We start from the raw sequence: 13,591 nt of genomic DNA, 5'->3' as shown, positions 1-13,591 counted from the left end.
TCTCTGCCAAATAAATAAATAAAATCTTTAAAAAAAAAAAGAAAGAAAATACTTTCCTTTCTCATTGGATTGCTTTAAAAAGCTTTGCTGAAAATTAATTGGCCATATATTTGTAGTCTATTTCTCAAAGCTCTATTCTGTTCTACTAATCTGTGTGTTTTGCCATATGGCAATACTACATGGCAATAATTATTGTAGATTTATAGAAATCCTTGAAATCAGGTAGATTACATTCTACAACTTTGCTTTTTTTTTTGGAATTGTTTTGGCTATTATGAATCCCTTGAATTGTCAAATTAATCTTAGAATCAGCCTGTCCAATTATAAAAATAAACTTGCTAGGATACTAGTGAGAATTGCACTGAACCTATAGATCAACTTAGGGAGAATTGACATCTTAATACTGAGTCATGAACATGATATAAATCTCCACTTATTTATATCTTCTTTAAATTATTGTAACAATATTGTGTGGTTTTCAGTGGGGTCTTTTACATATTTGTTAAATTCTTCCCTAGTAATTTTATGTTTTTGGATGCTATTACAAATGGGTTTTTGTTTGTTTTGATTTTCAAATAGATCATGATCAGTATATAGGAATACAGTTTTCTTAGTATATTGATTTTTTTATCCTGTGACCTTGCTTTTATTTTTGTAAATATTTAGGACTTTCTACATATATAATATGTCATCCTTCAATAAAGGCAAATTTACTTCTTTTCCAATCTGAATGCATTTTGTTTCTTTGTCTTACTTTATTGCACTGAGTAGGACCTCTAGTACAATGCTGAATAGAAATGATAAGACCAAACATTCTTGCTTTATTCCTAATCATAGGAGGAAAGCACTTGGCCTTTCACAATTAAGTATAATATCAGTCTTTACAGAGTTGAGAAAATTCTCTTCAGCTCTGCATTTGCTGTGAGTGTTTATCAGAAACTGTTTCTAATTTTGTCAGATGTCTTTTTTATGCATCTGTTGAGTTAATTATACAGATTTTCTCCTTAATCTGTTAATACGGTGAATTACAATGATTGGTTGTTCAATGTATAATCAGTCACTTTCCTGGGATAACACCACTCTAACCACTACTTTAAATGCATTACACAGATTTTACTATATTTTCATTTTTATTCAGTTCAAAATATTTCCACATTTTCCCTATTAATCCTTACTTTGACCATGGGTTACTTAGACATGTACTATTTAATTTCCAAATGTGGGGATTTCACATATGTATTATTTTCATTCCTTTCTAACTTAATTCCACTGAAACCAGAACATACTTTGTATGATTCAAATCCTTTAAAATTAACTGAGACTTGTTTTAATAACCCAGCATATCATCTATTTTACTGAATGTCCATGTACACTTTTGGAAAAGATATATTTTTCTGTCATGGGATGGAGTATTCTATAAGTGTCAGACAGGTCATGCTCACTGATATAATAAAAAGACATATAAAGTTCGGACAATTCTATCAATTGCTAGGAGAGAGGTGCTGAAATTGCCAACTATAATTGTGAATGCCAATTAAACTCTCTTTTCTTTGAGTTCTGTAAGTTTTTATTGTATATATTTTGAACCCCTGTCATTAAATGAATACACATTTAAGATTTCTATATCTTATTCATGAATTGAACTTTTTATTATAATGAACTTTTTATAAACGTTTTCTCTTTATCACTCCCTGATAACATTCCTTGTTTAGAAATTTACTTTGATTTTAATATTACTACTTTCTTATAATTAGGATTTACATATTTTTTCTAGTCCTTTACTTTTAATCCCTCTGCATAATTATTTTCTAGATTGGGTTTTTGAAAAACCCATATAGTTGAATTTTACTTTTTTATCAAGTCAGACAATTAAAGCTTTTTTAACTGGAGTGTTTCAACCATTTATATTTAATGTAATTACTAATACCATAAAGTTTAAACTTACTATCTTATTACTTGTTCTCTATTTGTCCAATCTTTTTTCATGAATTCTTTTGGATTGAGTACTTTTAGGATGTTATTTTATCCCCCAGCAGTGGCCTATGAGTTATTTAAATTTTTTAGTGATTAGTCTTGGATTTGTAGTACTTCATCATCTGCTATCAACCACACTTCCAGTTTTCTCTCCCACAATTATTGCTACACTGCAATTAAACAAGCCTCTGTCTGTTGCCAAATACATTCTTCACTACCATACCAATAATGCCATAAACTCTAATACACATTTATGCTTTAGCCACACCAAACTCCTATATGTTCTCCAATTTTCCAGTTATTTCCAGCAGGAGGGAAAGTCTCATAGCAGCTTCTCCTTCACAGGTGAAAAAGGAAACTGGTCACTGTTGGCAATAGTCTTTGACCCACCTGACTTGATTGCAATGTAAGCAGTGTATTTCTACACCCCAGTTGAGAACTCAGCTGTGTGGTCTCTGAGGTTTCTTTCATCTCTAAAATTCTGCAATTTTATGGTTCTATAATATCTTGTATGTGACCAAAACCTTTCAAATTTCAAAGAGCACCCACACCAGCCATTCCATTGAGCCTCACACCAATCTGTGAAGAAAACAGATCAGTACTATGATATCTATTTTATAGATAAGGAAATTAATGTCTAAAGACTTAAGTGAACTTTTCTAAAATCATGCAAAAAATTAGAGTCCAAATAAGCATTAGATGCCAAATACTCCAATTTTTATTCTACTGCTTTTTCTACAACCTCAACAATTATATTACTTTCTTCTTAACTATTTGTTTTCTTTTTAATATTTTATTTATTTATTTGACAGAGAGAGAGAGAGATACAGTGAGGGAGGGAACACAAGCAGGGGGAGTGGGAAAGGGAGAAGCAGGTTTCCCGAGGAGCAGGGAGCCCGATGCGGGGCTCGATCCCAGGGCCCTGGGATCATGACCTGAGCTGAAGGCAGACGCTTAACGACTGAGCCACCCAGGCGCCCCAACTATTTGTTTTCTTAACAATGTTCTGATTAAATAGATTTTACAGAAGCATTGTCTATTTTTCTAAAGTTAACCAAAGTACAAAAAGGAACCAATAATGGTTACACACACACACACACACACACACACACACAGAGAGAAAAGGAGATAAAGCAATCAGTGTGAAAGTGAGCAGTACATATAAACATTTAATAATTCCTTGCTAAAAAATTTTCTTATATACAGTGGCACATATCACGTTCTCCACAGGTTTGTAAAAATCATCTAAAGTGAATTCGGCAGCAAGCAAAGCTGAAATCTGTCCTCAAACTCTAGCTTTCCCCACCCTAGAAGATCAATATCAATGATTTCCTGTAGGAATAATTTGATACCCAATACAGTCTACAAGAGTTTCAAACACAAAAGACTAGCAATGTTCAAGGAAGACAGAATTTCTGGATAGACTGTCTGGCAACTCACAGATAATAATTTAGTGTCTGGGAATCAACCATTCAAAACATTATACTTCTTTAGTATGCACACTAACCTTGTAGGTGATAAGTCCTTAACCGAGCATACCAAACCCTACAGCTTAGCCCCCATTTCATTATCATGCCAGAAAAACAAAGTTCTCACAACAGAAGTATTGGCATAAACTTTACTCCTTGGGCTTTAGTTGACAAAGAATTAATGTTATAAAACTCACTATTTCTCATACCTCATGTTTCTATAATACATGGATCATTAATTATGTGGGGTTTGAAAACTGATTAGTTATTTACATTCCATTAGCTTTTTTTCTTTTCCTGCTTTGACAAGGTTACCTTGGATCAAGCATTCTATCTTAACCTTAAGGTTGCTAGTTATTCAGGATTACATCAACTCTGAATTCATTAGTATCTAAGAGAAACAAGGAATGCTAAAGACAGAAAATCTAGGACAATCCATTCAGCAGACAAGGAAACTGAAGCTCAGGGAGAATTCTGTTACTTGCTCAAGGTCACACAGCCAGATAGTAGCAGAGCCAGAAGTACAATTTAGATCTCCAAATTCTGAGGCCAGGACTCTTTTCTGAAAATATTTTGAGTCTTTCTAGATTCAGTTTAACTACCTGTCACTTTAAAGCCAAAATTTTATTCTACTTATAAATGTGCCTAATACTTTGAAATATCTTGAGATTTTACAAAATAAGCTTAAAAGTACATGTAGTTCCAAACAAACAAAAAGGCTCTAAGAATCCTATGAAGTTTCATTTAGTTTAAGTTTGGAAATATAGTTTAAATATGGAAATATAATTAGTTTATCCTATTTTCATAAATAACTCTAGACACCTTTTGGTATGTATTTATTCTTGGCTCAGGAGCCTCTTGTCTATTAAAATTCAAGCCTCTATTAATCTAGGCTAGCTTTTTTTGCTGTTATTATTGTTGTTTCCTTTCCTTTTTTAAAAATTTTTCTTTGGTCTGATGGTCTGATAGCAGATGGTGTAGGATCCTATTAAGTATACCTAGGTGATTAGATTATGTCTTTGATTTTCCTGGTCACTAATAGATAGCATGGAAATCTGCCATTGGATTCTTATGTATATCAGAAAGATATACATAAAGAAACCGTAACTGAAATTCAAAAGACAGAATTCTCCTCCGTCACAAGCAAGGTATTAGGTATTGTCTTGCCCTGGGTCCTCTAAAAATCCTGGGTCCTGTGAGGCAAGAATTAATGTTAACATTTTATTTGGAAGGCATAAACCCAAACTGGTGAGAGCAAAGAAAAAAGAGAAGGAAGACAAGGGGAGATACTAAGGGATGCAATGGTTATCATGCTGGTGCTACATTTCATAGCAAAATGAGAAGAGAGACACATAGATAAACCCTCAGCACATGGGACTTCTCTGAAAGGGTACAAGGAAGACCTGAACAGAAATAAGTTCCACTTATTGAACATTTACTAATAAAAGAAGTTAATATCTATACCGTCTCAAAGGAAATATAGTTCAGGGCACCTGGGTGGCTCAGTTGGTTAAGCAACTGCCTTCGGCTCAGGTTATGATCCTGGAGTCCTAGGATCGAGTCCCACATCTGGCTCCCTGCTCAGCAGGGAGTCTGTTTCTCCCTCTGACCCTCTTCCCTCTCATGCTCTCTATCTCTCATTCTCTCTCTCTCAAATAAATAAATAAAATTTTTAAAAAAAGGAAATATAGTTCAGGAACTTCTGAAGTTCACTATTCTTTCCAATATATTTCTCAATAGATTATAATATTCAGTGAGTTAATGGTGATGACATAATGGAAAACAAACAAACCAACAAAAATATCAAAAAAAATTCTTTTTGTAAGAGGAAGATTATATGATTGATATTCAAAGAAGATACCAAGGAAATTAGCATTTTCTAAACTTTAACCCAGAAAACCTCAGACATAAAATATATAAGAAAAAGTAACAGCAAGGAATTTCAAATTAAAGCTTTTCTTTTTTGTCTAAAAAATTCTAGACCAGTAGCAATAAATATTTATGAGCACTGAAAACCCTAATATTTATTGGGTTAATTTTTTTTAACAAATGGACACTTTTGGTAGAGTTTCCTTTGTCCAGGCTTCCTTCTCTTGAACTACCCACCACACACATCTTCAAAGAAATAGGCCTCTCAAGCACATTTCTAGTACGTTCTCTCTCCATCTACTCTTCACAGCTGATTAGATAAAGAAACAGCTAACACATAAGGAACTAGTCTGGAGACAGGTCTGTGTCAATGTCATTTTCTTCCCTAGGAAATTAGAAATGGTATGGTGAGAAAATGGGTCAGTTAGACTCAGATAGTAGGCTTTCCAGATTTGTGTGTATTTGGAGCCAGGCAGTCTTGTCAGGAAGGTCTAGCAAATTAAGTAAAGTTTATTCTGCCAAGAGAGAAGAATGAAGCAGAGATACAGAGAGGGGTAACTGCCAGCCTACAAAATGAGATGGGAACAGTACTACATCAGATCAAGTAACTTTCTAAGTTCTGGGACTACTCCTTTATAAGTAGAGCAACCACACAATTTGTCTTCCAAGCCAGGTGTGTTGGTTTCTTAGGGCTGCCAAATTACCACATAGTTGGTGGTTTAAAACAACAGAAATTTGTTTTCTCACAGTTCTGGAGGTCAGAAGTCTGAAATCAGTATCACTGGGCCAAAACCATGGTAGCAGCAGGGCCACATTCCCTCTGGAGGCTCTAGGGGAGAATCTGTTCCTTGCTTCTTCCAGTTTCTGGTGGCTGCCAGCATTCCTTGGCTTATGGCCACACGACTCCAATCTCTGTGTTCCAAGACTCCCTCTGCCCCTCTTTTATAAGACTTATGATTGCATTTAGGGCCCAAAATAATCCAGGATAGCTTCTCTATATTGAGATCTATAATAATCCCAACAGCAAAGACCCCTTTTCCTTATAAGGTAACATCTACAGATTTCAAGTTAGGACCTACCTGATATATATATTTTTTAATTTACTTATTTAAGTACTCTCTACACCCAATGTGGGGCTTAAACTCATGACCATGAGACCAAGAGTCGCATGCTCTTCTGACTGAGCCAGCCAGGCACCCCAGACCTACCTCATATTTTGGGGGGACCTACCACACCAGGACATCTTTGGGAAGGGAGGGACCAATATGTAATTCTTAAAGGATAAAACACAAAATCTAGGTCTGTCTCAGGCAAACTGGATGTATGTTCTTCTTTGAGTCCAGACATGGGTTAGAGATGAACTTCTGGCCCCAAGGCCACAAGAAATCTCATTATCTTGTCTCTGCGCTGATTACAAATGTTCTCCTTGAAACTGCCACAGCAAGTCAATACCAAATTCACTTCCCAGTCCTGAGTTCTATAAGAGATTCCCATACTGTTCTAATATATTCTCATTTATAAAACTAGTTAGAGAAATGTCTGTGTTTTGCAATCCAATGATCCCTGATTAAGACAGAGGACAAAATTCTGTAACGTCAAGTTTCACTGCCTCTCCCACTTTTAAATATATGGTGCCCTCTTTAAATGAACCTATATTTTAAGCCTTTCCTACATAAATGTTAAATGACAGACTTGAATCTGTTTAGTAAACAAATAATAAATCTTGCAGGTGTCAGCAAACAAGTGAGAGAAAAATTTGCAGTGACAAAAAGGCTTTCTGACGTTCCATGAAGTGATAGCCCCTAGATGCCTGCCCTCTTGCCACACAAGCTAAGGCCACCTTTGCTGAGTTGCATGCAAAGTCAGTAACTTTCCCTTCTCTGACTATAACATGGTGAAAAGGAAGAAACCACATTCCTATTTTTGCAATAATTCAATTATCAGGTACCAGAGACCATCACCAATAAGCATGTTCCAGCATCTTTTGAGGTACAAATGAACAAATACCACTCTCTGGAAAAACTTCAAATACATTTGCCCCAAAAAAGATAAAAGAAACCTCAGAATATACAGAAATCAAAAGAAGGCTTTTGTCTACATTACCACAATTTTCAAAACTAAGACTACTGCTTATTTTCATTGCCAGTACAATTGTATATACTACTGAATGTATTACTTAAGTAGTCATTAAAATGATTGCCTGTGATTCAAAGAGCCATTCCAATAAAGCCTTCTATTATGATTACTCTGCTCCTACTAGTCTGTTTAATTTTTAGGGTTATTGCATGGCAAGGAGATACTACTTCCCTTGTCCTACTATCAGACATTGTGTTTGACATAAAGTATCATTCATGGCTCGTAATTTTTATGCTTTCTCCTATCCTTTCCCCTGCAATGACAAAGGTTAGGACACGGGTAATTAAAAATAGCTTTGGGAGTGCTGGGCTGGCTCAGTCAGTAGAGCATGAAGCTCTTGACCTTAGGGTCCTGAGTTCGAGCCTCACATTGAGTGTAGAGATTATCATAAAAAACAAACTTTAAAAATAGCTTTAGGATACTAAATCAGTGTGACACTTTCAGCTGAATTACCTAAAAGATTTCATTCATAGAAGCCACATTAATCTCAAAGTTAAGAAATCTTCAAGGAAAAATAGAGTAGGTGCTGGGTAAAATTAATTAACCTGCTTCTTTTCTTGAAAATAAAATTTGACACATAATTCTTGAGCCTACTCAACACTAGACACTATTCTAGAATAAAATCTCTCCCCATGAGGCATTTTCAAAAACTTAGAGAAAACAGGATCATCTCAGAAAAAAAATGTTTTGGGTTGTCAAATCTCCAAAACAGGAGACAATGTGTTTCTTGAGTAGCAATGATTCCTCAGCCCTTAAAATATATAAGGACTAATAAATAATTGCCAAATTAATGAAAGTTAGGTAATATACCATGAACAATGACACATGACAATTGTCTTTAGAATGACTTAGAAATGTCTATGAGAGTTCAGATGAGGGAAAAATTACTTTGGGTTGGGGAGGTTCAAGCAGGTGATACTAGGAAGGAAGGGGTTAAAATTGGATATTAAAGGGTGGGTGGAATTTAAATGGTGATATAATAGAACCCAGGAGAAAAATGGAAGTTGCATTTAACAAAAAAAGGAAAGCCTAGTTGTGGCAAAGAGAGAGATGGAGTATAAAATTAATAGATGCTAAAACTGGAAACACCTGTTGGGGACAGATTATGTAGTCTTTCCAAGTACACATAGGAGTTAGGACTTTCTTCTGTTATATAAGTAAAACTATCATCCAGGCTAGGAGTAAGGAAACCTGGGTTCGAGTCCCTGTGCATTCTAATCACTAACTAGATGTAGAACTTAAACCAACTCACTCAGTCATACTTTCTTTATCTTCATTAAGAAAAAGCTGGACTAGAGGGGGCGGAGCAAGATGGCGGAGGAGTAGGAGACCTGGATTTCGTCTGGTCTCAGAAATTCAGCTGAATAGGGATCAAACCATTCTGAACACCTATGAATTCAACAGGAGATCGAAGAAGAGAGTAGCAACAACTCTCTGAACAGAGAAGCAACCACTTACTGAAAGGTAGGACTTGCGGAGAAGTGAATCCGAGGCGATATTCGGGAGGATAGACGGTGGGGGAGGGGGCCTCCTTCGGCCACTTCTGGCAAGTGATAGAGCCGCGGAGCACAAAATCGGACCTTTTAGAAGTTGGCTCCACTGAGGGACGTCGCTCCAGTGGCTAAGCTGGGGGTGGAACCCTCGCGGGACAGTGTGGTCTCAGGACCCTTGGGGTCACAGAAAGACTGGGGGTGCCTGAGTACAGCAGAGCTCCCAGGTATCGGAGTGGGGAAGCCGGCTGCAGAGACAGAGCCGAGGCTGGTCTCTCAGCTCGGGGTGGCCATAAACTGATCCACGGCCCAGTCGGGCCACTGCTCCTCCAGCAGGGACCCAACAAGCGGCAGAGCCGGGGAGACTGCCCTTCCTCCCCCAGGGGGAGCGGCACAGGAGTGCACAGCAGGGATCTGCTGGGTTTGGAGACTCCACAGGGGGTCAGGTGCCAGAGATAGAAACGCTCGGTCACAGGCCGGGTGAGCACGGAGTGCGGCCGGAGACTGGGGAGATGGAAGTGACTGCTTTTCTCTGGGGGCGCACTGAGGAGCAGGGCCCCGAGTTCTCAGCTCCTCCAGGTGGATATTGGGAGGCCACCATTTTCACTCTGTTCCTCCAAAGCTGTATCAGAGCTTGCAGGGAACAAAAGCTCCTGGGAGCAAACCCGAGCAGCTTACTTAGCCCGGACCAACAAGAGCGAGGCAATTCAGCCTCCAGCAAAGACATTTGGGAACCACGGCAACAGGCCCCTCCCCCAGAAGATCAGCACGAACAACCAGCAAGCCAAGACCAAGTTTACGGATCAAGGAGAACGGGAGAACTCCAGCGCTAGAGGAATACTGCACATAGAATTCATGGCTTTTTTTTACCATGATTTATTAGTTTTTCAAAGTTAATTTTTTTAACTTTTTTTTTAATTTTTCTTTTTCCCTTTTTCAACCATCTTATCAATCTTTTTTTAAAAAAACATTTTTTATTTTTCATTTTTACAGTCATATTTTATCCCTTCATAGTAGTTACCCTTATTTTTGGCATATATATATAAGTTGTTCTCTCTTTAAAATTTTGAGATACACTTGCTTCTAACAGATCAAAATATACCCTAAATCACTAGTGTGTGGCTTTGTTCTAGTCTTCTGCCAGATCACATTCTCTCCCTTTTTTTTCTTTTTTTTTAATCTTCTTTCTTTTTTCAAACAACTTCTTACTTATCAATTCCTTTTATAAAATCTTTTATAATTTTCATCTTTACAGTCATTTTCCATCCCTTCATTGTATCAACCCTTATTTTGTACATATATAAGTCTTTCTTCCACTAAAATTTTAGGAGGCACTTTTTTCTAACAGACCAAAATACACCCAAAGTCTAGTGTGTGGCCCTGATCTATGCACTAGCCTGATCATATTTGATCATACTCTGTTTTTTTTTTTGTATTGTTCTGTTTTGTTTTTATCTTTTTCTTTTTTTTTTCTCTCTCTCTTTTTTCTTTCTTTCCCTTTCTTTTCCCCTGGTCTCAGGTCTTTTCTGATTTGTATAGAGTATATTTGCTGGGGACGTTGTTAACCTGTTAGCATTTTGTTCTCTCATTCATCTATTCTCCTCTGGACAAAATGACAAGACGAAAAAAATCACCTCAGCAAAAAGAACAAGAGGTAGTACCGTCAGCCAGGGACCCACTCAATACGGACATTAGTACGATGTCGGACCTAGAGTTCAGAATCATGACTTTAAAGATACCAGCTGGGCTTGAAAAAAGTGTGGAAGTTATTAGAGAAACCCTTTCTGGAGAAATAAAAGAACTAAAATCTAACCAAGTCGAAATCAAAAAGGCTATTAATGAGGTGCAATCAAAAATGGGGGAACTGACTGCTACGATAAATGAGGCAGAAGAGAGAATCAGCGATATAGAAGACCAAATGATGGAAAATAAAGAGGCTGAGAAAAAGAGAGAGAAACAACTACAGGATCATGAATGCAGAATTCGAGAGATAAGCGATACGATAAGATGAAACAACATTAGAATAATTGGGATCCCAGAAGAAAAAGAAAGAGAGAGAGGGGCAGAAGGTACACTTGAGCAAATAATAGCAGAGAACTTCCTAATGTGAGGAAGGAAACAGGCATCAAAATCCAGGAGGCACAGAGAACCCCTCTCAAAATCAATAAAAGTAGGTCAACACCCCAACATCTAATAGTAAAACTTACGAGTCTCAGAGACAAAGAGAAAATCCTGAAAGCAGCTCGGGAGAAGAGATATGTAACTTACAATGGTAGAAGTATTAGACTGGCAACAGACCTATCCACAGAGACCTGGCAGGCCAGAAAGGACTGGCATGATATCTTCAGAGCACTAAAGGAGAAATATATGCAGCCAAGAATACTATATCCAGCTAGGCTGTCATTGAAAATTGAGAGAGAGATAAAAAGCTTCCAGGACAAACAAAAACTAAAGGAATTTGCAAACATGAATACAACCCTACAAGAAATATTGAAAGGGGTCCTCTAAGCAAAGAGAGAGCCTAAAAGCAGCAAAGATCAGAAAGGAACACAGACAATATACAGTAACAGTCACCTTACAGGCAATACAATGGCACTAAATTCATACCTTTCAATAGTTATCCTGAATGTAAATGGGCTAAATGCCCCAATCAAAAGACACAGGCTATCAGATTGGATTAAAAAACAAGACCCATCAATATGCTGTCTGCAAGAGACTCATTTTACACCCAAAGACACCCCCAGATTGAAAGTGAGGGGGTGGAAAACCATTTACCATGCTAATGGACACCAAAAGAAAGCTGGGGTGGCAATCCTTATATCAGACAAATTCGATTTTAAAACAAGGACTGTAATAAGAGATGAAGAAGGACACTATATCCTACTTAAAGGATCTAGCCAACAAGAAGATCTAACAATTATAAATATCTATGCCCCGAACATGGGAGCAGCCAATTATATAAGGCAATTAATAACAAAAGCAAAGAAACACATTGACAACAATACAATAATAGTGAGGGACTTTAACACCCCCCTGACTGAAATGGACAGATCATCTAAGCAAAAGACCAACAAGGAACTAAAGACTTTAAATGACACACTGGACCAAATGGACTTCACAGACATATTCAGAACATTCCATCCCAAAGCAACGGAATACACATTCTTCTCTAGTGCCCAAGGAACATTCTCCAGAATTGATCACATCCTAGGTCACAAACCAGGTCTCAACCGGTACCAAAAGACTGGAATAATTCCCTGCATATTTTCAGACCACAATGCTTTGAAACTAGAATTCAATCACAAGAGGAAAGTAGGAAAGAACTCAAATACATGGAGGCTAAAGAGCATCCTACTAAAGAATGAATGGGTCAACCAGGAAATTAAAGAACAATTAAAAAAATTCATGGAAACCAATGAAAATGAAAACACAACTGTTCAAAATCTTTGGAATACAGCAAAGGCAGTCCTGAGAGGAAAGTTTATAGCAATACAAGCCTTTCTCAAGAAACAAGAAAGGTCTCAAATACACAACCTAACCCTACACCTAAAGGAGCTGGAGAAAGAACAGCAAATAAAGCCCAAACCCAGCAGGAAAAGAGAAATAATAAAGATCAGAGCAGCAATCAATGAAATAGAAACCAAAAGAACAGTAGAACAGATCAACGAAACTAGGAGCTGGTTCTTTGAAAGAATTAACAAGATTGATAAACCCCTGGCCAGACTTACCAAAAAGAAAAGAGAAATGACCCAAATCAAAAAAATCATGAATGAAAGAGAGATCACAACCCACACCAAAGAAATACAAACAATTATGAGAACATATTATGAGCCACTCTATGCCAGCAAATTAGATAACCTGGAAGAAATGGGTGCATTCCTAGAGATGTATCAACTACCAAAATTGAACCGGGAAGAAATAGAAAACCTGAACAGACCTATAGCCACTAAGGAAATTGAAGCAGTCATCAAAAATCTCCCAACAAACAAAAGCCCAGGGCCAGATGGCTTCCCAGGGGAATTCTATCAGACATTTCAAGAAGAATTAATACCTATTCTCCTGAAACGGTTCCAAAAAATAGAAGTGGAAGGAAAACTTCCAAACTCATTTTATGAGGCCAGCATTACCTTGATCCCAAAACCAGACAAAGACCCCATCAAAAAGGAGAATTTCAGACCAATATCCTTGATGAACATGGATGCAAAAATTCTCACCAAAATACTAGCCAATAGGATCCAACAGTACATTAAAAGGATTATTCACCATGACCAAGTGGGTTTTATCCCTGGGCTGCAAGGTTGGTTCAACATCCGCAAATCCATCAACGTGATAAAATACATTAACAAAAGAAAGAACAAGAATGATATGATCCTCTCAATAGATGCAGAAAAAGCATTTGACAAAGTACAGCATCCTTTCTTGATCAAAACTCTTCAGAGTGTAGGGATAGAGGGTACATACCTCAATATCATAAAAGCCATCTATGAAAAACCTACAGCAAATATCATTCTCAATGGGGCAAAGCTCTCAGCTTTTCCCCTAAGGTCAGGAACGCGGCAGGGATGTCCACTATCACCACTGCTATTCAACATAGTATTAGAAGTCCTAGCCACAGCAATCAGACAACAAAAAGAAATCAAAGGCATCCAAATC

Source organism: Callorhinus ursinus, unplaced genomic scaffold (assembly GCF_003265705.2).
Source record: "Callorhinus ursinus isolate GAN/ISIS: 27379988/994484 unplaced genomic scaffold, GSC_fseal_2.0 scaffold1, whole genome shotgun sequence".
NCBI classification, from domain to species: Eukaryota; Metazoa; Chordata; class Mammalia; order Carnivora; family Otariidae; genus Callorhinus; species Callorhinus ursinus.
This window is presented reverse-complemented; position numbering follows the sequence as displayed.